General features: G+C 38.3%; 1 protein-coding gene across 6 annotated transcripts in view; it reads right to left on the bottom strand.

Annotated features, from left to right (window-relative positions):
- The window catches only part of NR2C2 (nuclear receptor subfamily 2 group C member 2), an 82,210-nt gene that overhangs the window by 37,146 nt on the left and 17,497 nt on the right, over positions 1-27,567 (bottom strand). Inside the window, exon 1 of one of the 6 annotated variants that reach the window (XM_064496214.1) lies at positions 19,258-19,711. The exons of the other annotated variants lie outside the window; for them this stretch is intronic. The gene's annotated coding sequence lies outside the window, so the exon portion shown is untranslated. Of the gene's footprint in view, positions 1-19,257; positions 19,712-27,567 lie in introns of those variants that run through there. 6 annotated transcript variants of the gene reach the window in all.

Here is a 27,567-nt window from a genome sequence, read left to right as displayed (position 1 = left end):
ATCAAAGACGTGAACATGAATATTGAAGAAGCTCAAGGAACTCCAAGTAAAAACACAAAGAAATCCAAATCAAGACCCATTATAATCAAACTTTCAAAAGACAAAGAGAAGGAGAAAATCTTGAAAGCAGCAAGAGAGAAGCAAATTGTTTCGTACAAGGGACCCCCAATTAGATAATCTGCAGATTTCTCATTAGAAACTTTGGAGGCCAGGAGACAGTTATACAGTCACAGTGCTCAAAGAAAAAGAACCTCCAGCCAAGAATCCCATACCTGGCAAAACTGTCCTTCAAAAGTGAGGAAGAAATCAAGACATTCCCAGATAAACCAAAGCTAAGGGAGTTCATGCTCACTAGCCCTGCCATGCAAGACATGTTCAAGGGAGTCCTGCAAGGTGAAATGGGAAGACACTAGGGTAGCACTTTGAAGCCTACTGGAGAAATAAAGATCTCCATGAGGGCAACATATATGGGCAATTATAGAAGCTAGCATCTTAGTTTGTAACTGTTCTTTTATTTTTCTACATTATTTAAGAGACAATACATTTAAAGAAAAAAACCTCAATTATTAGCGTAAAAGCTAGTATTATTGTAACTTTGGTCTGAAATTCAAAATCTTGTTTTCTACATAATTTAGGAGACCAACATATTTAAAAGAATTATTAGTTTATGATTTTGAACATACAATGTATAAATAGATGTAATTTTGTGACATTAACAACTGAAAGGAGGTAGGAACAGAGCTGTAAAGGAGGAATGTTTTTGTATGTGATTGAAGTTACGCTGGTATAAATTCAAACTAAAGTGTTGTAACTTTAGGATGTTAAATATAATCCCCAAGGTAACCACAAAGAAAACAGCTACAGAATACATACAAAAGGAAATGAGAAAGGATTTTAAAACATATTCTACCCCCCCCAAAAAAAAAGAAAAAAGAAAGAAAGAAAGAAAAAAGAAATAAACTAAACATAAAAGAAGACAGGAATGCAGGAAATGAGGGACAAAAAAGCTGGAAGGCACATATAAAACACAAACAAAATGACAGAAGTCCCTCCTCATCAGTAATTATTCTAAATGCAAATGTATTAAACTCTGCAGTCAAAAGAGATACTGGCAGAAATACTGTAGAGAAACTCATGTTGCAAGTATACACTGCATACAAGAGACTTATTTTAGAAACAAAGACACAAATAGATTGATAATGAAGGGAAGGAAAAAAATATTCCATGCCAAAGTAACCAGAAGAGAGCAGAGCTATACTAAAATCAAACAAAACACTTTGAATTTTAAAAGGTTATCAGAGACAGACAAGGATATTTATAGTAATAAGAAGTTCAACACAGCAAGATGTAACAATTAGCAAACACACACCTAACAACCAGAAAAACATGTGAAGCCAAAAACAACAGAACTTAAGGAAGAAACAGACAGTTCTACAATAACTAGAGACTTCAACAACCCATCTGAATAATGGACAGAACCATCAGACAGAAGACATGTAAGGAAACACTACAAACTAACTAGCTCTAACACTATACAAGAGCACTCTACCCAGAAACGACAAACACACTTTCTTCTCAAATGCACATGGGACATTCTCCAGGACAGGCTGTAAGTTAGGCCACAAATTAAATTTCAACAAATTTTAAAAGATATCATACAAATTACCCTCTCTGACCATAAAAGGAGGAAGTTAGAAATCACCAACAGAAGGAAACTGGAAAAAATCACAAATTTGTGGAAATTAAACAATACATTCTTAAATAACCAATGCATCAAGGAGAAAATCACAAGGGAAATTAGAAAAAAACTCAGACGTGAATAGAAATGAAAGCACAACATACCAAAACTTAGGGGACATTGCGAAATTTATGAACTATAAATGCTTACATTCAAAAACAAGAAAGATTTCGAATGAACAACCTAACTTTTACAACTTTACAACTAAGGAGGAAAAAAAACCAAACTAAATCCAAAGATGGCAGGAGAAAGAAAATAATAATCTTTGTATTAATTAATTAATAAAGAAGAGAGAAAAAAAATCAACAAAACTAAACGTTGGTTCTTCAAAAAGATCAACAAAATTGACAAACCTTCAGTTAGACGGACTAAGGAAAAGAGAGAAGACTCAAATTACTGAAATCAGAAATTAAAGTGAGGACATTATTATCAATTCTACAGAAATGCAAAAGATTATAAAGAGAATACTATGATCAACTATGCTTGGATAATCTACATGAAATGGACAAATTCCGAGACACACAAAACCTACCATGACTAAACAGTGAAGAAATAGAAAACGCGAATAGACCTATTAATTACTGAAGAGACTGACTCAGTAATAAAAAATCTCTCCACAAAGAAAAACCCCCGGACCTAATGGCTTCACTGGTCATTTCTACCAGCATTTAAAGGAGCCTTCTCAAACTTTCATAAAAAAACTGAAGAGTAGGGAACACTTCCTAACTCATTCTAGGAGGCCAGCATTACTCCGGTATCACAGCCAGGCAAAGATACTATGAAAAAAGAAAATACAGACAAGTACCCCTCACGAACTCTGATAAAAGAATCCTCAACAAAACACTAGCAAGCTAATGTCAGCAACATATTAAAAAGATTACACTCCATGACCAAGCCAGACTTATTCCTAGAATTCAAGGATGGATCAACATACAAAAACTGATCAATCCAATGCACCATATTAACAGAATGAAGAAAAAAGGCATGATCATCTCAATAGGAGAAAAAGCATTTGAAAAAATTCAACTTAGGGACAAACAGTGTTTTATCATGTTTCATGATAAGAACATTCAACACACTAGGAATAGAAGGAAACTATCTCAACATAATAAAAGCCATATGTGGGGAAAAACCCCACAGTAAACATCCTACTCAATGGTAAAAGACTGGAAGATTTTCCTCTAAGATAAGGAACAAGACAAGGATGCTTGTTTTCACCACCTCTACTTAACAATGCACTGGAGCTCTAGCCAGAGCAATTAGGCAAGCAAAAGGAAGAAAAAGTTTCCAAATTGGAAAATACGTAAGACTTTTTTCAAGCAGCCTACATATATTTGGATTCTAGCCCAGCTCAAGCCAAAGCTCCTTGAAGCCACTCCTCCTGAAAGCTCCGCCCCAACATCAGCAGCCTCGCCCATACCCTGTCCTAGGAAGCCACACCTACTAGAGATCCAGAAGGGTCCCCGAGGGTCGGGGAGCCCCATCCGTGGTAGCCTTGCCCCTCCCTGCCCCTTCCCGGAGGTGATGGTATGATTTTATACACAGAGAATCCTGAAGATTTCTCTCTCTCACTCACACACACATGTATCTTTATAAAAGCAACAGACATCATGAATATTATTTGACACACTTCAAATAAAGACATCGTCACAGGAAAAGTAACTCTTCCCTAAATGGTCATCAAATTACTGTACATTCATGGTCACTAAATAATTAGCCTCTATTTCGTAAACCACAGAAATCACAATCCTCAGATCAGTGTATAGGAGGAACAAGAATGCCTCTGAATTCCTGTAATCTGTATTTTGACTTAGGATCATACAGTGCATTGTGAAAGGCTTTATTTAGACTACGAGAACTTAATCTATGTTAATTAATAAAACTGAATGGTTTTTAGTATGTTAAAAAACACACACCAACACACAACTCTTAGAACTAATAATAAATGAATTCAGGAAAGTAGGATACAAAGCCAACACACAAAAATCAGTAGTGTTTGTATACACAAATGATGAACAATCTGAAAAGAAAATTACAAAAACAATTCTAACTGCAATAGCATCAGAAAGAATAAAATAATTGGGAATTAACTGGACCAAGAAGGTAAAAGATTTGTACATCAAAAATTATAAAACTTCACTAGGAGAAATGAAAGACATAAATGGAAACATATTCATGGACTGGAAGACTTAATCCCACTCAATATTAAGACTTAACATTGTAAAATGATTATAAATCAATAAAAAATGTTAAAAAAAAAGAATATTACTCAAAGTGATCTACAGATTCAATGCAATTCCTATCAAAACTCCAATGATGTTCTTTGCAGAAATAGAAGAGCTTATCCTAAAATTCATATGGAATCACAAGGGATTCCAAAATAGACAAAACTACCTTGATAAAGAACAAAGCTGAGGACTCACACTTCCTGATTTCAAAATGTGCTACAAAGCTACAGTCACAAAACTGTGGCATAAAGACAGCCATATAGACCAAAGGAATAGAGATTGCAGAAATAAACCCATGTATATATGGTTAAATGATTTTTTGACAAGAGAGCCAAGACTATTCAATGGGGAAAGGACAGTCTTTTCAGTAAGTGGTGCCAGGAAAACTGGATATCCACATGCAAAAGAACAATGTTGAACTCTTACCTTATACCATATGCAAAAATTAACTCAAAATGGATCAAAAACCTAAATATAACACCTAAAACTATAAAACTATAAGAAGAAAACACAGGAGAAAAATATCATTACCACTGGATTTGATATGATGAATGATACCAAATGCACAGGTAACAAAAGAAAAAAAACAAATTGGACAAAATTAACTTTTAAAATTTATGCACAGAAAATAATATCAACAGGGTAAAAAGGCAACCTACAGAGTGAGACAAGATATTTATAAACTTGGATCAGGTGATGGCTTCTTAGATATGATACCAATGCATTAGCAACAAAAGAAAAATTAGATAAACTGGGCATCATCCAAATTTTAAAATTTTGTGCTTCAAAGAACACGAAAAGACAGCCTACAAAATAGGAGACAGTTTTTGCAAATCATGTATCTGACACATGGACATGTACACGTAGACTATAAAGAACTATTACAACATAATATTTAAACAAAACAAAGAGGCAAGGGAGCTGAACAGAAATTTCATCCAAGAAGATATAAAAATGACCAGTAGCATGAGATGGTCAACTTCATTAGTTATTAAGGAAATCCAATTAAACCCACAATGAGATACACTTCACACCCACTAGGATAGCTACAACAAAAAAGATGGACAATAACAAGTGTTGAAAAGGACGGAGAAAAACTGGAACTCTATACACTACTGGAGAAAATATAGAATGGTACAGCCTCTTTGGAAAACAGTCTGGCCAATCCTCAAAGGTTAAACATAGAGTTGCCATATGAACCAATAACTCTTCTCCTGGGTATATACTGAAGAGAAAGGCAAACTTATGTCTACAAAGCAACCTGTATAGAAATGTTCACATCAGCGTTATTCATAACAGCTCAAAAGTAGAAACAATCCAAATGTCTAACAACCCACATGTCTATCAACAGATGAATGGACAAAGAAAATGTGGTATATATTTATGCAATGGAGTATCACTGGCAATAAAAAGGAATGAAGTATTGATACACGCTGTAACATGGATGAAATCAGTCACAAAAGATCATATATTGCATGATTTCTTTTACATAAAATGACCAGAATAGGCAAACCCATGGGGATAGAAGCTAGATCAGTGGCTACCCCATACACACAAAGTAGAAAACAGGGCTGAAGGGATGGGGGAAGGGAAACAGCTGCTAACAGATACAGGTCCTTTTGGGGATGGTGAAAATGGTTTAGAATTAGGCAGTGGTGATGGCTGTACAACCTCGTGAAGGTGTCAGAAACTACTAAACTGTACACTTTAAGGAGGGTGAATTTAATGTAAGTGAATTATATCTCAATTTTATAAAGCACAGCATAATAAATTAGTGGGGTGGTTAAGAAAATACTTTTTCATAAGCATTAATTTTACCAACAAAAAAGTCACTAGAAAAAGATAACAGAATGCAATATTCTCACAGTGATTTTTGGTTTACAAAATGCTTATATTATAAATTAGTTTTCTCTTGGTTAAGAGGCAGGCAGTCCAGGCGCAAACCACTTAGAGATGGCTGATGTGCTTCAAATCTGGCAGACGCATCTCTCAGCATCCATGCACACATATCTGCTAGCTATGCTTATTTGTAATTAATTAAGAATAAAAGGCTGGCAGTCGCCTTATCAGTGCAAAGACATTAAATCCTTCTTTAATAATGAACATACAGAATTTTGGTTAAGTCTATTATTACTCTGCCAGTTAATTCTACCCATTTCAGATACTTTAATTTCTTAACTGAGAAAACAGTATGCTGACTTTCTGATTTGGATACTCACTTTATTTTTTAGAAGTCTTAAAGTAACCAGCATTACCTGAGTACTCATAGGCTACAGAATCAGACAGACCTGGGCTCTAAAACATGTACTCTGACCCTGACCAAAGTCACTGAAACTCTCTAAACTTCAGGCTTCTCAAATTCAACATACACATATTTGTTACTACTTTATGGGATTGATGAGAGGGTTAATAAATAATATGTTAAGTATTAATTCCATTCAGTACATAGTTGCTATTAATACTATCACAAACTTCCTGAAAAGTTTTTCTAAGTTTTAAGCAACCTAAATTATAAACAGTGTATAAGTATCTTTGTTACACATGATAAATTGTACTGAGGGTCTCCTTGAACAAAAAATTCTTATTTTCTTTTTTCCATTTTTCTTTTCTTTTTAATTAAAAAAATACTAAACCCTACCTCACATCATACACAAAAAGTAGAAAACACAGGTGTAAATCTTCATGACCTTGCATTAGGCAATGATTTATTAGCTGCTATACTTAAAGAAAAATAAACAAACAAAAGATAGAATGGGCTCTCTCAAAATTAAAAACATTTGTGCTTCAAAGGACACGATAAAAAAAATAAAAAGGAACCCACGGAATGAGAAAATATTTGTAAATCACATATCTGATAAGGGACTTGTACCTAGAACATATGGAGAACACTTATAATTCAATAATTATACCAAAAAAAGCCAATTAAAAAATGGGCAAAGGAGTTGAAGAGACCATTTCTCCAAAGAAGCTATACAAATGGCCGATAAGCCTGTAAAAATTGCTCAACATCATGAGTCATTAGGGAAATGCAAATCAAAACCACATTAGAACACCATTTCATGCCCATTAGGATGGTGATAATAAAAAAAGGAAGGCAAGTATTAGTAAGGATGTGGAGAAACTGGAACTCTCATACACTGCTGGTGGGAATACAAAATGGTACAGACACTTTGGAAAACAGTGTCAGTTCTTCAGTTAAACTTAGCCCTGCCATATGATTCAGCAATTCCATTTCTAGGTATATACCTCAGAGAAATGAAAACATATATCCATGTAAAAATTGGTACACCAGTAGCAGCATTATTCCTTATAGCTCCAAAGTGGAAACAACCCAATGTTCACCAACTGGTGAATGAATAAAATGTGGTAAATAAACACAATGGGGTATTATTCGGCCATAAAAAGGAATGAAGTACTGATTTCATGCTACAGCCACATATAGTACGATCTCATTTACATGAAATGTCCAGAACAGGCAACTCTAGACAAAGACAGAAGGCAAATTAGTGGTTGCCCGTGGCTGGGGGAACAGTAAAACGGCAGGGAGGGGGATATCTAAGGGGTGTAAGGATTTCTTTTCGAAACAATGAAAAATTTTTTGGAACTAGATAGGGGTTATGACTGCACCACCTTATGAATATACTAAAAGCCACAGAACAGTGTCCACTTTTAAGTAAATTGTATGGCATGTGAATTACATCTTAATAGCACTCTTAAAATTTTTTTAACAAATGATGAACAAATAAACAATTATTCATTCCATGGTGTAAGGAATCTGGATAGAGGTCACCTTTAGGGAGGAGGGTGGGCGCAGTAGTTGGGAGAGGGCTAGGAAATTCTATTCTGTTCTTAACCTGGGTAGTGGTTACATGAGACTGTTCTCTCTGTGGTAATTCATTGTGTACCACACTTATGAACTGTGAACAAATGTACGTTATATTGCAATAAAAGCTTATTTAAAAGAATAACAGTATTCAAAAAGTATTCCACAGGGACTCCGAGAAGCCTTCTAAGTCAGTAAGCCACAGGGACTCTTGCCCACACTTCCCTAGAACCTGCTAAGCACTGACCTTGTGCCCCCTGGGGCTGTGCGCTGGGTGTGCCCAGCAATCCGAGTGGCTGTGCCTTCCAGCGTCTGTGGGGGAGGGTGGACAGCTACAGCAGAGGACATGTAGGTCGGTGCCAAGACTATCTGTCAGCTTTCCAGTTCTGCCTGAGCTACAGTTTAAATGTCCTGGATTCTGGTTCCCGCACACGATGGGATACGTTTTCAAATTTTATGATTCCGTTTGTATGAGAAGCCCAAAGGCCTCTATAAATTCGCATGGGTCATGTTGGCAACAGGCTCCCTGTAGCTCAGTAATCAATTTAGATTGGGTGAACAGATTTGACTTTCTCTGGGATTCAGCAGAGGGATGCTTCACTCCAGAAGTGATGGGTGAATGGGAAGATGTTTGGGATCTCCTACTCCTGCGGCCTTTAAAGAGACAGTGTTTCTACTGGCACCAGTGATGTCATGATGGGACCTCCCAGAAACTCCTGCAGCTGTGTGAATTTAGAGTCTAATTTTTATGAACAGACACCAAGGCAGGGAGTCTACTTTTTTTTCCAGAAGCATTTTGCTGAATATCACTTAGCACAGTGATAGAAAGTTAATTTAGTAACAAGGCTTAAAAACAGTAGATGCATTTCTGACTAGTGGCAGCTCTCCTCTCCATCCTCTCCTGCCGACCTTTTCAGCACCTGATACAAGTCTTGGCCCTCTGCCTTAGGCTATTATCCACTCCTTCAATCTGCTCAAGCTGCAAAGAACACGATCATTTAGTTCACACTGAAGTATTAATGCCTGTGTTATACGTGGCAGAGAACCGGCACTTTGACAGGATAACTGCTAATCCAAAGGACTCAAACCATGAGCAAGTAGGGCGTGAAAGTATGTTTCGACACAGGTCTTCCAGAGCATAGTCCTTGACTCACACTTAAAGGGTAAAATCAGCAGTTCCATTTCACACCCTTTCTAAAGTTAACCATGCTATGCAGCCATTATGGAAAATAGTATGGAGATTCCTCAAAAAACTAAAAATAGACTTAATATATGATCTAGCAATCCCACTCCTGGGCATACATCCAGTAGGAACTCTAATTTGAAAAGACACAAGCATCCCAATGTTCACAGCAGCACTGTGTGCAATAGCCAAGACATGGAAACAAACCTAAATGTCCACCAACAAATGACTGGATAAAGAAGTTGTGGTATATTTATACAGTGGAATACTACTCAGCCATAAAGAATGATAAAATAACGCCCTTTGCAGCAGCCCTGGAGAATGTTATTCTAAGTGGAGTTAGCCAGAAAGAGAAAGAAAAGTACCATATGATATCATTTATATGTGGGATCAAAAAAAAAACAAAAAACAAAAAACAAAACCACCCCACAAATGAACTTATTTACAAAACAGAAACAGACTCACAGACATAGAAAACAAACTTATAGTTACCGGGGGTGGGGGGAAGAGTGGAAAACGATAAATTGGGAGTTTGAGATTTGCAGATACTAACATATATATAAAATAGATAAACAACAGGTTTCTTCTGTAGAGCACAGGGAACTACATTCAATATCTTGTAGTAACCCATAATGAAAAAGAATATGAAAATGAATATATGTATGTATATGTATGACTGAAACATTATGCAGTGTGTGTGTGTGTACACCAGAAATAGAAACAACATTGTGAAATGACTATACTTCAATAAAATAAATAAATAAAGATAACTACACTTACCCAACACACAAATGTTTACCGTCTAGAGTTCAGGAAAGTTTTGCTGCTTTGGCCAACCTGCCAGGACTCCTGGGGTTGGCACCCATGTCCTGCCCTGGGCCCCCGGAGTACCTACATCTTAGCACTCTCCACAGGGCCCTTCCTGTAACTGCTCAAGTCCACCTCAGAGGGCAGGAGGGAACATTTATTTTACTCCCAAGGTCAGGCACGTATTAGTCCCACAATGACTGGTTAGAGAATGAGCCCTTTCTAACTTTGGGAATAAATAAGAAGTCCTTTTTATAGTCCTTGATAATGGGACTCCACCTACACCTTTTTTTTCAGTTTTACTCCACTCTTGTGTCTGTTGGCTAATTAAACATTCTGCAGGTACCAAACAACACCTGCCTTGGTAGTTTATTACATAAATAAACCAAGGTGTACTGGCTTCCATTGACACATATGGGATTATGAGGCTGATGGGAAGGCTCATACTGGAGTAAGAACCGTCTCTATTCCACCATAACATGACATTGCCTTGGCAGCATTTTTTAAGGAATTAATTTTTAGAAAAAATTTGTGTTAACAGGCAGTCATTTGCTATAGGATGAACAACTAGGTTGAACAGCATTCAGCTAAGGAGCAAAATTAAAAGTTTCTAAATCTGTAATTTATTCTGGTTTTTGGCTGCAACATTCCCATGAGTTATTAATAGGGCAACAAGGTTCACACCCTGCAGGGGGCGGGGAGGATCCAGGTCATTTAGACCCAACATGTTACCAGTCTCAATCAGGAACTTCCAACTTCTAGTGGAATAATGAACAATGTAAACAAATACCTAAGTGGGTAAAGGGTTTCAGGCAGGGGCCATCTCCAGCCTGAACTGAAATGTACCACATTCTCCTTTTACTTGTATTTCAGAGGACCATGAAATAATAAGCGTGGTGAAGGGTCAGCGCGCAAACAGTTAACCTTCCTTTGTGCTGCAACTCGTATCACAGAGGAAGAATCCAGAGGAGGCTGCTGGGCTTCACAGTGCTCACCTCTCACCGCAAACCAAGGACCAGAGCCTTATGTCACCAGTGTCCATGACCCTACCCTATGCCTGATAAGCGGGAAGGCCAGCTCTTCTTTATACTAAAGTCAATGGAGGCATCAACCCTCAACATTATAAATCAGCCTCATTTATATCAGACTTAACTAGTTTTTAAATTTGCAAGTTGATAATACGTTTAAAAAGATTAAACTACAGCTCTACAGTCTTGGGCACAAAAATAAAGAACCAAAATCAACAGCCACTACCCCCAATTATATAAAATGAGGTGTTTAAGCATGACAAGGTTCACCACCACTGTTCAGAGGCAGGTTAACTTGCTGAAAACAACAAACAGCTCTTGCCTCCCTTGAATCCACCCAGCACACTCAAATACAAGTTTTTGTGAAGAAATAATTTGCTAGGTGCTAAGAATAGCAATCGACACTAAACTGATTTCCTTCACATACATAATAGGCATCTAAACCCACTGCTATTTTACCAACTGCTCTAAAAACAAGTGCCTGTGAAACACGCTGCATTACAAGGAGGCTTCCCTCCAGAAACAGAAAGAATGAGAACAGCTTTCAAAATTAGTCTTGTTTTTCTTCAGGACACTACACTTACCATGCCAATGGCTCTCTGCAGCTTTATTTACATTTTTCCTCAGCAACCTTCCCGGCCAGAGAGTCCAACCAAAACAGCCAAGGGTTGGTGGGGGAACTCATCTGCCAGTGCAGATCCCTCCACCAAGACCAGGCGGAGCTGCGTAGAGATGCCCTTTCTGTGACCCTGCTCTGCTGAAGGTCAGGTACACCATCACTCTCTGTAACTAAGGAAGCAAACTGACATGTTCCTGCTGTTCCACCAGCTGCTGAAGCAGTTTGTCTAATAACGTGATTAATTGTTTCTAAGGAAGATGTACTTTGCTTTACGAAGTTCTCCCTTCATTTAGATTGTTGCCTTTGCTAAATGCCACCCTCCCCACAACCCCCTCCAGACCACCTTTCCTGAATGAGAGCTCAGAAGAATGTTACCATGGTGTCCCACCAACTCAAAACAGTTTTAAAACTACAAGGAGTAAAGGGAAGATTTGGAGAACTCAGAAGTACCACATTCTGCATACAGCATTTTCAACTTCACAGGACATTAAGACAGTATTTTTAAAGGTATGGGGTCTTCGCAAGTTTCTTGTTCATTCAAAGGGAAGGCAACAGCATAACAGTCTGCATTACATTGAAAAACCACAAGAATAACAGCGCTGGGCTCATTTAACCAACATCTGACTACCTCCACCCAACCAGTGCCAGGCATGTGACTACTGCTCAGGTCTGAGCTCTAGCCACCCAAGCCTCCTATTGTAGTGAGCGCGAGTGAGAGACAGGAACAGGCTTCTAATGCAAGCCTCCCACCACCCTCTTCCCCAAGGCCACAGAGGAAAGGGAGCTCCTGAGGGAGGTCACAGAAAGTTAGGAGGTGGAGCTGGAACAGCAGATTCTCTGGCCGGGGGCTAAGAGCACTTGGCCCTAAGCCAAGCTGTAGTCTGCATCTGACACGGAGACTCACTACCTCATTAAGGCTCCCACAAACAACTACATCAAGTGAATCCTGATCACTTGTCAAAAACCAAACCAAACAAATGAAGGCCTGGGGGAAGGCTAGGAAGAAGGTGATTTTAGGGAAATTTACTTTTATATAGGATGGGAGGAGGGGATTAAAAAAGGAAGGAAATTAAAAAAAAAATAAGTTCACATCACTGTGATAAATAATGAACACAAGTCTGTATGCTAACTTAAAACAATCTAAGGTAAAAGCATATGCCATCCATTTTCCAGATTCTAGCACAAACCTAGGCACCACAATCCAAAAGGGAAAAATTAATCAAGGGGAAGAAAAGATGATTCTCCTTTTTTAAAGGGGAGACTAAAAGTCTTTCCACTTCAACAACTATTTAAAGTTCTAAGAAACACTCTATTCACTAAGTACAGTCAATAAATGACACGTCAAGGAAAGATTAATCCCAGGAAGCAAAAAGCTGAAAGGCCTAACTGTTGAGATCAACCAGTCTGCTCTCTCATCAAAAAAACTTGCTCATGCCCTCTGACCCGGCAACGCTACTTCCAGGAGCCCACCTTACACAAATCGCCCGAAGAACAGAAATGGCTTTATTCGTGTGTAGTCCTAAATTCTTTTCCTAGGTAATGCAGGAATTCCTCTCGGGCTCAGATGAGGCAGAGCCCGCCTCCAACTGCAGAGGCAGGAAATGCCAGATAGTCGCAGGTCTGGCCTCCCCTGGAGGAGGGCAGGGGTCAATCAGACATGGCAGGAGCCCGGGTCTGGCCTTGGGGTGGTGCGCAGCCACGGCCTTAGACCGGCTCTTCCATGAGCTCTGGGTGTAGCTCCTAGCTGCAAAGCTACTTCTCCAGTCCTCCGGTAATTCTGTCAAGTTATCCATCCATCCTCATTTATATTTTAATGTTTTTTAAAGAATCTAATTTCTGTTTAAATCAGCAAGAGGTGGTTTCTGTTGCTATTTGCTATTAGACCCCTTCATCACTGGTAAAGCATGAATATATTTATCAGTGTTAATTCATAATACAAAAAGGTCAGAAGCAACTTAAATGTCCCCAACTAGGAGACAGGTTAGTAAATTATACTATGCTCCACTGATACAAAATTATGTAGCTATGAAAAATGATGGTCATTGCAGCCTATGTAGTGACCAATAGAAAGGATAATGACATTCAGTCTGTGAAATTAACATTCTGTGAAATCAAAAGACACAAAGTTGTATGCACAGGGTAATTACAACTGGATGACATGTGTATGAAAAAAAAAAAAAGGACCAAAAAAGAGTAAGTTTATTTATTCAATAAAGAAATCTTAACACTGAGTGCTTACTATGTTCCAGACATTGTGTTTTAGATACTGGAAAAACAACAGTGAATGAAACAAAGTTCCTGCCTCCCTGGAATTTACATTCTACGTGATAAACAAGTATACATGTTTGTCAGGTTTTACCGAGGAAAGTTAAGAGTAAGGAAGACACAGTGACAGAGTCACTGGTGGAACGGTTGTTATTTTACATGGGGAGGTGACAAAGTACTAAAATGATAGTGACAGATGTGTCAAAATGGTGGAAATATGATTTTCTTCTCTTTTTCAAAATTTCCAGAACGTTGTATCACTTTTATAATCAATTAAAAAAAAAAACCTGTTTCCAAAACAAAGAACTGTCACTGAAGATATTTTAAAATTAGGCTATACATTTCTGCAACTACAATCTAGACAGAAACACCTTGGTGGGCAGTTTGTTACTTGCAAACACACTTAGATACAATGCCAGATCCCGTCTGGGTGGCTTGGGACAAGTCCCTTAATTGTTCTAAGCCTCTGTTTACTCATTTGTAAAATTGAGGTTAATACCACTTTCATCACAGGATATTGGAAGGACTAAATGAGGCAATAAGTGCCAAGCGTGACGTGTTATATAAACTTAGAGCATTCCTATACAATTGCTCTGAGGAAATCAAGTTCAGTGTTAAAACTACTGATCTTGAGTTAGATGTTATTTCTTCCTATAAAAAATGTTTAGCTTTTTGGTTTTTGTTTTTTTTCTGGGTAGACAAAAAAAATTTCTAATCCACTATTCTGGGACCAATAAAAGAGTGTCATATCCAAAGCCCTTTTTAAGTATGAGACATTAAAGGTATAAACCTTAAATGCAGTGAGAGTTTAAGAAAGGAGATGTCCTCACTGACAGATCGTCACCATTCATTCTGTTACAGACAAACCAGAGGAAATTATTTTGACACAATCCTTCTACGTAAGGCTCAGCTCTTTCACAAGACATTATACTTCCTCACTTCCTGTGTAACTCTTTTTCTCCTACCATATTACAAACAAATAGGTCTAGTCTTATTCTAAACTAACTTTATTCCAAATCTGCTCTCTATATTTCACCTACAAAATAGCTTCATCTTACTACTGTTGTCATAGCTCACGTGCAACCACCTGACTTCTCCATTACATCTTCCATGACAGCTGTGCCCAGGCATTTACACAAAATACACATTACTTTATAATAAACTGCTTTCCTTTTATTTCTCCTAAATAGTTATTGTATTAGTGATGTTTCTGAAGTTATTTGTGCATGAATGGTTATATTTCCTATGAATATCTTTCTAGTATAGCAAAAGGGTCATTAAAAAATACTGCAGTAAGTAGGAGCACTGGGTCTGAAAGGAACTGAAAACCCCTAGAAGGAAGGGTCACACGGTACGTACTCACTGAATGCTTCCTGAATTAACAACTGAGCTTATCAGTGGCCCAGGTACTTCTTGCATGTAAGGCTAAATGACTACGAAAAAACTGTTAAAAACAAAAAAGGAAAAGAAAGAAAAAGAGAAAAACTCTGAAGATAAAATTCCACCCAGATAGCTTTCAATCCAGCAATCCTATTTGAAGTCTAGAGAAATACACCCAACATGTGAGCCCAGGAGGTGTCACATTCAAAGATGTTTGTTGTAGCACTATTTATGTTTGAGAAAATGCGGAAACAACTTAAATGTGCTTCTAAGTAGAGTGACTAAATAAATGTAGCTCTAATATATGCAATACTATGATAGTAAAAAGAATTATATATATATCATTACATCTGAGACAAAGTAAAACAGGCAACTTGCAGAACATCCTATCTATCTAGTGTGATTCCATTTACTTTAAAGTAGAAAACCTACATATTTCTATAGTTACAAATGTATGAACACAAATACTTAGGAAAAAAGTCCAGAAGGTAACACACCAAACTAAAAATAAATGAATTTCAAAAAATTAGAATCATATAGACCAGATTCTTACTATACTGTGATTAAGCTAAAAATAACAAAAGACAATCATAAATGTAAAGCCTAGAGCTATAAAACTTCTACAGAAAACACCAGAGAAAAACCTTTGTGATCTCAAGTTAGGTGAAGATTCTTAGATATCTATGACATCAAAAGCATAAGTCATAAAATAAAAAAAGCAAATTAGACTTCTTCAAAATAAAAAACTTCTCCAAGAGACATTGTTAAGAAAATAAAAAGATAAGCCTAGATCGGGAAAAAATATTTGGAAAACATATATCTGATAAAGGATATGTACCTAGAATATATATATAAAGAGCTCTCAAAACTCAATAATAAGAAAGCAAACAACTTAAAAAAAAACAGGCAAAAGATCTGGACAGACACTTCATCGAAGATGACATACGGATGGCAGGTAAGCACATGTGAAGCTGTAAACGCAGCCCTGGTAAAAGCAAGCAAGGAGAAAAGAGGGAGATGACACAAATAATGCAATACTAGCAATGAAAGGAGCTGTAACCAGAGGTGCTTCAAACATTAAAAATATAAAACACAGTTATTCTGAACAACTGTATGACAATAAATTTGAAAACTCAGATGTTGAAACAAAATTTTAGGAAAACATATAACTTATTGAAACTGAGTCATTACAAATAAACAATCTGAATAGTCCTTTAAATATAAAAGAAATTAAATCAGTAGCTAAAAATCTTTCCAAGCCCTAGTAGTTTTACTGGAGTTTTACAAGCATTCAAGAACCAAGTAATTCCAATTTTACATAAATTATTACAGAAAGTAGAAAAGGAGGGAACCGTCTTCCAATTCATTTTATGAAGCTAGCATAACCTTGCTACCAAAACTTAAGAAAATTTAAAGCCAGTCTTACTCATGAACACAGATGGAAAATTCCTAAACAAAATGTTATTTAGCAAACTGAATCTAAAATATGCCTGTGTAAATCATGATTAAGTTGAGATTAACCCCAGAATTAAGACAGGTTTAACATTACACATCAATCTGGGGAGAGGGTACAACTCAGTGGCAGAGCGCGTGCTCAGCATGCACGAGGTCCTGGGTTCAAACCTTAGTGCCTCCATTAAAAAATAATAAATAAGTAAACAAATAAACCTAATTGCCTCCCCCCAAAAACCCAAATCAATCTAATTCGCTGTATTAACTGATCAAAAGAGACAGATCATATGACTATCTCAGTAGATTTTTTAAAAAGTGATAAAAACCCAACATCTCTGGAGTATAACAACTTTTTTTTCCAACTAGGAACAGAAGAGACTGTCTTGCTGAAAGCATTGCTTTTAAGACGAGGAACAAGACAACCTTGCCTGCTTTCACCACTTCTATTCAACACTGTACTGGAGATTCTAGCCAAGAAAGAAAGGCAAGGAAAAAAAATCCAAATGAATACATAGTGAAATTATTAGAGTAAGAGATGGATTGCTGAATTTTAAAAAATCTGTAAACAAAATCACGTGCATTTCTATGTACCAGCAAGAGTTGGAAAACAAAATTTTATTATAGTATTTACAAATAGCATCATAGAACAAAGTATTGGGAAGCCAACCAAATGAAAGATATGCTATATTTTTGCAGAAAAAAATTAAAACTAAATAAATGGAAAGATTTGCTATGTTCATAAACTGGAAGACTCAATGTCATCAAGATATAAATTCTAAACTCATTCATAAAGTAAATGTAATTCCAATTTTAAAAAGCCAGCAGGTTTTTTTCTTTATGTATATATAACCTAATAAATTAATTTACAAATTTACACGGACGATCAAAGGACCAAGGATCTTCCCAACACTCTTAAAGACAAAGAATAAAGTGAGGGAAATTTGGCCCTTATTATAAAACTTCATACAATACTTAAATGTCAATTCCAGGGGGTCCAAGGCCTAACTCTGAAAGGCAAAAACTCTCAATCTTAAGTAGACAATTTAACCATTGTGACTTTGGGGTAATGATGAATTTATTAAGACATAGACAGTGCAAACAAAAAAGGAAACAACTGAGGAATATAACATATTGTGAAAAGAATGAAAAGATAAGCCATAAACTGAGAATATTTTCACAAAGCATATAACCAAAAGGGATTAACATCAAAAATACATAAAAGAACTTTTACTAATTAATGAGAAAAGACAAAACAAAAGTAAGTTTAAGAACACAGTTTCACAAAATGAGGCAGCCCATAAAAATAAAAAAGCATGCTCAATGTCACTAATAAATGAAGAAATGTAAATAAACCATACTGAGCAACAATTTCACATACACCTGATTGGCAAAAAACTAGAAAGTCAGGTCCTACTACACATTAGCGAGAACGTGGAGCATCGGTAATTCTCATCCAGCCAACGCTGATGGCAATGGATGGGGTAAAACCCTTTGCAAACAGTCTGGCGTTGAACATGAACATCCCGTTCAAGCAAGCCAGCCGGCTATCAGCCATGTAACTAGAGAAGCTCTTGCTCATGTACACTAGAGACATGTGTAAGAAGGTTTCCGGAAGTGCTGTTCCCAATCTCACCCTCACCCTGTCATCCCCCAAAGGGGGAGTGATAAACAGTCCAAATGTCCACCAGCAGCAGAAGAAATACATGAGACAGCCACACAATGGAACACTGTAGCTGTGCCTAGAGAGAAGGAAGCAATTGTAGATTCACACACCAACACGACCAAGTCTCAAAAACATACACTGAGCAAACGATACAACTAAGAGACGATGTACAAAAGAATTACTTTGATTTGAAGTTTAAAATTAGAAAAAATAATGGAGCAACATATATACAGGTGGTAAAGTCACAGAGAAAAGGAAATGGCTCCATAAAATTTAGGACAATGGTCACACACAGTTACTTCAGAATAGACTACACTTGACCCTTCATGTCAAAAAGAAACTAAGAAAGACAAAACACTGGAGCTAATTCAAGCCCTCTCCCTTGGTTCCTGACCTTTTCCCTGTCTCCACAGCACCCTCCCCACCCCAAACCAACCCATGTGCATAGCCGAGAGCCACAGGCTTGAGCCCCAACAGATAACTTACTCAATTCCATAGGGAAAATGAGTCAAACTAATCTATTTACTGAAAACTGAAGTTTATATCCTTGAAATGTGACATGCCAGACACATATCAAATATTAGAACTGGCAGGGTTTGGGTGCTTTGGCAGTGGCTGTTTGGTTAAAACTGATACGCAACGTTGCTAAAGTGAAGGGGAGAGTTGCGGGAAGGACATTCAGAACCCAGGCTCAGGATGTGCGACCGTGCCCCCTGGGAAGTGGAGTGCTGGGAGGCAGTGTCTCCCCATCTCTTTGAGGCCGCATGCTCACTCCTCTTTGCTTTTTTCTGTGTCTCGCCACTCTCCGCCTTCTCTCTGAGGACCGGCTTTCTCTCACTCCATGTTCCCCAGCAACCTGGGCTCATACCTGGCATCAGCTCAAGCCCAGACGCTGTATGATCCTCTAACCCCAGCGTCTACTGCCGCCCTTTACTGACCATGTATGTGCCAGCAGACATGTCATTTAACCCTCCCCTGAACCTCGGCTTCCTTAACTTTGGAAAGTGACAGCACCAGTTCACAGGTATTACGTTAAGATCAAGCAAGGCGATACACGGAGCTTAGCAGTACCTGGCGCACAGTAAGGGCTCAACAGGCATCGCTGTTAGCAAAGCACGCTCTGTTGCAAGATCATTTCTGGGATGTGAATTCAAGTCTACAAAGCTGTAAACAGAGAAATGATACCGTGAAACAGTTGAGATCATCCTGATTTGCAAGTGATTGCTCCCAACCCCTTAACACTTTGTATCAGAATGCAAAGCACACTGCCATTCACGCTCCCAGGAATTCAGTGTTGTGAGAGACGCCTGTTTGCACCAGGTTCTTCCTCTTGTCTCATTCGGGCCATGAGCTCTGTCTCGGAAAAGCTCATCGCATGGTTCTTCCCAGTCTATGCATTTATGCAGCAATTCAGCATCTTTAACCCTTCCTTATAGTCTCCCTCCACAAAGCTACTTTCACCTTATTTTTAAGACAAAATCCTGTATTTACTCTAATGTTTGATAATTTAACATCTTTTAAACTATATTAGCATTTTTATTAGGATTAATTATTATTTTTGTTAGAGCTCTGGGTGACCCTGAATGCTATTTTCCCATAAGCTCTGTTATTTTCAGTGTGTAGAACATAAGGTTTTTCAGAAATGCGTATTTCATGTAAGGACAGAAATGCTTGCTTTCCAATTGTTAAGAGTAGGAATCTTACCAGTTCAACTCAGTCTATTAGGGACATACTTTGGCTGAAGCCACTTCAGACCAAGGAGTGAGCGGGGGCAGTGTGGTATGGGCGTGGCCATGCAGGTGAGTCCCACAGCAGGGACCACGGGCAGCAATGGTTTAAAAACAGGGAGTACCTCAAACTGCCCACCATCAGGGAGGAGAGTGTGGTCTGTCCGGTCAGGAACTCAGTGCAGCAGTCTGCACGATCAGGAGGCTCCTGGTTCAGCTCTCAAAGATGGGCCAATCTGCTCAAATTCTCCAATGGCTCCCAACATACACAGAATAAAATACAAATTCCTGCCACGGCCTATATAATCCACGGTCCGGCCTTACCTACCACCCTGCCCTCGTCTCCTACTGCCTCCCCTCTGGTTCCCTGCACCCCTGCCACACAGGCCTCTGCACCATCCCCCCACTGTGCCAGGCCTGCGCCCCTCTTCGCTTCCTGGAGCACACCCCACGCCCCGATGCTCACACCCGAGTCACTCTCTTACTGCGCTCAGGCCTCCATTTAAACGTTACCTTCTAACAGATGTCTTCCCTGCGTGCGCTCCCATCACCTCCTATCCTCACTTTCCCTTATAGTGCTTACTGCTCTTGACATTTTTCGTTTCTTTAGATGTTTGTTGTTTCCCAATAGAAGAGAAGCATCGTGTGAGCAGAGTATCTTAAAAATCAGAACAATCCTAACAGCCTGCACACAGTAAGCACGCCTTAAATACTTCCTGGTACGGTCAATGGCTGGGGTATTTACGGAGCACACTGAAGTCTATCAATGAACTACTTCAATTTGCTTTACCAGTAATACTTTCCCTGACTTCCAGTTAAATACAGCAAACACTCACATGCATTTATCACCTCTGCTCCTTTATCAGATCACATTTAAGCAAGAGTAAAGGATTTTAAAAAATGTATAGATGCACAAGGACAAAAAGAACAGTCAAGGAGATGACAGTGGATCACAAATACTAACACATTTTAGGAAGATGGAAAGCAGATGGTGGAGTGGAAGCTGACTCAGCAGGCTGAACAAAGCTGAACTCCAAGTGGCTAGAGGGGAATACAAATGACAAACAAGCTAATCCCCACCCCAGAGCCCTGGAAAGGCGCAGTACCAGATGCGGAGGTCCCACAGAAAGCTGGGCTGAGAGACAGGCTGAACACCTCGCCACCACGGCCACACCTCCTCCTTCCCCTGCAGGGAAGGGGCAGCCTACAGGGCCCCAGACCAGACACATGAAACCATCTTCGCAGTGAGGAGGAAGCCCCCATTCTTCAGTTTGCAGAGGCAGATTAAGTACTGAAGGTGAACCTCAAACGCCAATCTTGCACCACAGCCTTAAAATCAACAGCAACAAAAATATTGGCAACAATGCATATATCCCCAGACAGGAAACGGAACAATTCTTGCCCAGTGAAACTGAATGGCCACAGAAAAGAAACCTACAGCCAGTGACACCGTCCAAACAAAACGTGTTGGTGCCTATCTAATCACCCCAAAGTAAAATCAAACCAAAGTTGACAAAACTTACTTATGTTCGGAAAGTGTTTCTGTTTTCAGTTTTAAGTGCTCCATTTTTAAATATGAACCAACAGTAAGGAACATTAGCTACTTGAAGAAAGCTTCCACATGAAGAAAGCTTCCACATAAAACAAAAAAGAGCTTGGATAAAACAGCAACTATGTAAGAAGCAAACAAAAACTTAAAAAGAGCAAAAAACTGCAATGAACACCCTCACAGAAAGAGGACAAAGTATTGCATCCATGAGACAAGAAAACGTTGCCATAGGTTACGGGTGGCAGGGCCTGGGCGGAGGAGGGAGGGAAGAGCATGGCACCTGCCCAGGGGCTCCTGGCCACACCCGAGGGGCAGGGATGGAGGTGGGGGAACCCAAGAGACAAGGCTGTGGGCTAAACCTGCTCCTGCAAAAATAGAAACAAAGCCAAAAAGAGAAAGGATAATTCTTCAGACAAAAACAAAAACCACTCGGGAGTAAAGGAGCAACAGGCCAAAGTGGCTTACCTACCACTTCAAGACTAGAAGTTGCTATACTAGAACTAGAAACTAAAGGCTTACCTGCAGAAAACAACTGAAAGGCGGAGAGTCCAGCCTCTGATGAAGCAGGAGAGAAAGAAGCCAAAGCACACCAAATCTTATCAGTAGTCCCTGTCACTTCTTGCACAACCCACAGGAATACTGTTGTCAGCTGTTTTGTAAACACAAATTTTTTAGTAGATCTTGAAACATTTTTAGGAAGGAGGGAATCCCACCACATCCCATTTTTCAAGCATCAATGCTCTCGTTTTTTGTTTTTGTTTGTTTGGAGAAGTGAACCATTTGCTGGTTGCTTGTTTTCAGTACAACCAGAAAGTAATGGAAACAGTTGGGTACTGAATGCGGGACGCTTTGTCTTGGGTGTCAGCTTAAAAGGTCACAGATAAGGGTGCTTTTCATGTCCTATCATATCAATCACGCTGAACCTGACAACTTTGAGTCGCAGTTGTGCATTTACTATTCCTTCAGCATTTCAAAATTAGTTCTGCTCTCTTGTTTTCAGTAAAACTGTTTGCTAGAGAAAACCACTCCTTGATCTTGGCTCTGCCTGTCCGAACTGCCTGCTCTCTGTAACATCTTTGGTCATGCTCGTCCAGTTTTCCTAGTAACTTTGTTAATGTGCTGCAAAAGACTGAAAATGTGAGTATGTATATATTAAATGTGAATTAGTGGGACTTATGATGTAACAGTTTATCAACATTTGAAGATACTGGTACTTGATATCTTCTTAAAAAAATTTCTTCCAAAGTTTAAGCGAGAATAACCGTTTAGAAAAAAACCTCACAACTGCATGGCTTTGTAAATGTTCAGAATGTACATTATAACAAATACAAATTGAAACATCTGCGTACTGATCCTCAAAAACAACCAATAAAATTTCAATTGAGAAAGGAAAGAAAAGTTGCTATAAAAGAAAAAAAAAAGAGTTCCTAAAATGAAAAATAAGATAGCAAAAAGGAAAACAGTTGTAGAAACAAGAAGAGCAGGAGCTGGGTGGTTACTATGTGCCACAGTGCACACCTGCTACCAGCCAGGCCTTACCCACGGCGACTCTGAAGCCCCACAATGCTCCTCCACAGTAAGTACAGTCATTAACCCGCTGGCCGGCTGGAGATGCTGGCACAGCAGGTGAAAGAACATGCTCAAGCAACTGGTAAGAGCTGAAGACAGGTCTAAGCCAGGAGATCTCCCTGAAAGTAGATGCAGCAGAGCTGGAAACAGGAGAGAAAAGATGAGGAAATGAAAGGATTAGTCCAAGAGCTCCAGGATCTAATTAATTAGGAATTCTGGAGAGAGACTGGAAAGGTACTGAGGGAAGAAATTATCAGAGAACTAGTCTAAAACAACTTCCTAGAACAGGGGGACATGAGTTTATAGACTGAAAAGACCCTCTGAGTGCCCGTACAATTTATGAAAAAATAAGCACTCTAAGAGACATTCCTGTTTCATTTCGTAACAGGGGTGAAGAGAAGATTTTAACAGTGGGTGCGGGGAGGGGGCAGCACAGGGGAAGGCAGTAAAGGCAGGAGAGAATGAGAGAAAAGGGCCTACGAGGACCAAGGTGTGAATGGCCTTCTCAAAGCTGGAAGGCAATAAAATGATGCCTCGATATTCTGAAGTAAAGTTATTTCCAATTTAGATTTCTATTCCCAAACTATCAATCATGTGGGTGTAAATAAAGACATGTTTAGATATGTAAGGTCTAAAAACAATTTGCCTCTGATGCACCCTTTCTTTGGAAACTATTGGAACATGTTATTTACTTTTTTTAAGGGAAAAAAACCAACAGGAACTCAAGGAAACAAAGAATCTAAAACAAGAGAGAAGTAAAGGATGATAGCTGCGCAGCAGGCTTACAGAGCAATCAGTACTGATTGGAGCAGGAGGTCAGAGGACTTTAGAAGGAATGTTTTCACAGGAAAATAACAAGAAACCGAAAATTCCTCTGATTTGTTTGTATGAAAAATAGTATTTAGAGGGTTCTATAACTATACTGGAGATACTGGGAAGTATCTGTGGTAGTATCCTAATTAGGTAATAGAACATTAACTTATGCAAAGAGGACTTAATTAATTTTATTGGAAGATAGAGGAGTGAGGCACTGAGTGAAAACTGCAGCTTCTGTCTACCTGCTAAGTCAGAACATGTCTAATGCCAGAAATGGAAGCAGAAATATTACAACTGATTTTGCAGAAATAAAAAGGATTGTAAGAGTACTGTGAGCAAATGTATGCCAACAAACTGGATAACCTAGATGAAATGTATAAACTCCTAGAAACATACAACCTACAAAGACTGAATCATGAGGAAACAGAAAATCTGAGTAGACCTGTAATGAGTAATCAACGCCCCACCCCCACCCCAAAAAGCCCTGGACAGCCCTAGTGAATTTTACCAAACATTTAAAGAATCAACACCCTCCTTCTCAAACTCTTCCAAAAAACTGAAGAGAAGGGAACACTCCCAAACTCATTCTATGAAGGCAGCATTGCCCTGATACCAGGCAGACAAAGACACTGCAAGAAAAGAATACTGGGTAACAGCATCCCGGAACACCAATGCAAAATTCCTCAGCACAATACTAGCACACTGGTATCAGCCGCATATTAAAAAGATTATAAACCATGATCCAGTGCAGTCACTCCTGGAATGCAAGGATGGATCAACATACAAAAATCAATCCATGCAACACACCACAATAACAGAAAGAAAGGAGAAAAAAACACAAGGTCACCTCAACTGAAGGAGAAAAGGTATCTGACAAAATTCACACCCTTTCATGATTAAAAACCTTCAACACACCAGGAATAGAAGGAAACTATCTCAGGATAATAAAGGTCACATATGAAAAACCCACAGCTAACACTGCATTGTGATGAAAGACTGCAGTTTTCCTCTAAGATCAGGAGACAAGGATGACAAGGATTTCTTCTACGTCAACTTATGAGAAGTTCTAGCCAATTAGGCAAGAAAAATAAATGCAAGGCATCCAAATTGGAAAATAAGAAGTAAAACTATATCTATTCACAGAGGACACAATCATCCATGTAGGAAAATCAAAGTACTCCACACACACACACACACAAACTGTAACAACCGTTAGAATAAATAAATTCAGCAAAGTTGCAGGATACAAAATCAACACATAAAAATCAGCTGTACTTCTGCACAGTAACCATGAACAATGCTAAAAAAATTAAGTAAACAATTCCATTTATAAAAGCATTAAAAAGAATAAAATACTGCTGGAGTAGAGGGAAGGAGGGAATGGGTGTGAGTGTTTAACAGGCAGTTTCAGTTTGGGGGCAGGAAAAGTTCCCAAGATGGGTAGTGGTGATGGTTACAGAACAATCTAGTTAATGCTACAGAACTGTACACTTAAAATGGTTATGATGGTAAATTTATTATTTTACCACAGTTAAAAAAAAATCTCTTTCAAAAATGGGTAATGTCTAACACTGATTTTTTTTTTTTAAAGGCAGGATAAAGATACTTTTAGACTAAAGGAGTTAAATGCCAGAATAAATCAAATTTAGAGACTTGAGGATAAGGGTGTGGGTGGTCAAGAGATTTCTGTTTTTTGTTTCAAACCAAACATAGTATTGGCCAACATTTAAATCTATGTATATGTACTACTTTGACAAGAAGATGAAAACTTAAATGCCAGTTTGTAAAAGGGCAGAATAACGAAACGTAATGAGTTAGTCTTTCCAGGACACTGGAAACCTGAAACCCGAGCAGTGACTTTGCTTTTTTACACTTGAGGATGGAGCCAATGCTGAGTTTTGTTCAAGAACTGGGAGAGCCCTATGTTTTTAACCATTCCCTTACATGGAAGCGTGAAGTTTTCTGCAATGGTGATGCAAGCCCCGATAAGAAAGGGAGGAAAGGGTCATAAGATTTTGGCTGTTTTCTCCGTGGTGACAGGATCTTCCAGTTCAAAGAGTATCTGTCGGCTGACAGCCACTCAGACAGCACAGGGCCCAGGGGAAAGCCTTGCCAAGATCTGCAAAGCCACATCACATCCACTGCGTAAACATGCGCGCAACTTACCCTCTGGGTGTGAGTGGTCTCCTGCCAATCAGGAAGTGACTTAAAATGCTCCAATAACTTCTAAATTTCTCCTGACTTAAAACATCTTGTAGAGTTGGAAGTGTCTTTATTTCACTTAGGCAATTATGAAAAAACATACAGTATGTGTGTATATGTGTGCTTTAAATTTCCAGTTACACAGGGAAATTTTAAATGCTTAAAAAATATTGAAGCCCTTTAGAAAAATTTATTTCACATATGAAAAGCAAAACTAATGCTGTTAGATGTGATTCAACCTCCCACTGCTTCAGCTACAAATTCTCAACTGTCAACTATCCTTAAAAAAAAAATTAACCATATTTTTTCTTTATCAAGTTTCATAGTCAATTCCATAGCACACAGATTTAGCAGAAGCCTGGATTTAGCCATGCTTCTGACACTGTAACTATGGAAAGAATGAAATAGTTAAGTTTAATTTGTTTAAATAAGCATGTTACTGACTTTTAGAAGTTTTATAATTAAAATGTGGAAAGTAAAGATATTGAAAAAATAAACCTATTGTTGTGATCATTCTGAAATGTACAGAAATATTTAATCACTATGTTGTGCACCTAGAACAGTGTTGTAGGCCAATTATACTTCAAAACACACACACACACACACAAACTCACAGAAAAAGAGATCAGATTTGTGGTTATCAGAGGCAGGGGTGAGGGTGATGGGAGGGGGAATGGGAGGAAAGCGGCCAAAAGGTACAAACTTCTGGTTGTAAGATAAAGAAGTACTGAGGACACAATGCACTGAGATGATTAATGTAATCAACACTGCTGCATGTTATATGTGATAGTTTTTAAGTGGTAAATCCTAAGTTTTCATCACAATGAAAAAGTATTTTCTTTCTTTTTTAAAATTTTGTATCTATGTGAGATGATACTTGTAATCATTTCATGATGTATTTGACTCAAATCATGCTGTACACCTTAAACTTACACAGTGCTACATGTAAACTATATCTCAATAAAACTGAAAGAAAAAAATTTTAATAAAATAAACAATCAACCTATTGTGTAGTGTAAAATCCTGGGCTCTGAAGTTACTCAGATGTGGCAAAGTAATCTCTCTAACCCTTAGTTTCCTCTTATTTAAAGGGGGGAAAATAATGCTTTCCTTATAGTGGTAATGGAAATACTAAACGAGGTGATGAACTAAGCATAACACCCAGCACATCACGTACACTGTACGTGGCATATAGCTATGGATACGTATCAGACATACATACTTTAAAAACTGGAATCAAACTTACATTCTGCTGTTTTTTAATGCATACTTTATTGTATATGTAATCATGCTTTACTGTTTTGGAAAGTATATAATTCTAATTAAGAAGTGGAAGTTGTCACAAATCCCTTTAGTTTTTTTTTTTTTTAATTTCTTTTTGTTCTTTTATTTGGAAAATAACTTCCTAATTTTGGAAGTGGCATCTGGTTGCTCTCATATATTGTTTTTGAGAACCAGTTTTATTGAGATATAATTCACTACCATACAATCTACTCATTTAAAATGTGTAATCAATGG

The sequence above is a fragment of the Camelus dromedarius genome, chromosome 17, assembly GCF_036321535.1.
Source record: "Camelus dromedarius isolate mCamDro1 chromosome 17, mCamDro1.pat, whole genome shotgun sequence".
NCBI classification, from domain to species: domain Eukaryota; kingdom Metazoa; phylum Chordata; class Mammalia; order Artiodactyla; family Camelidae; genus Camelus; species Camelus dromedarius.
This window is presented reverse-complemented; position numbering and strand designations above follow the sequence as displayed.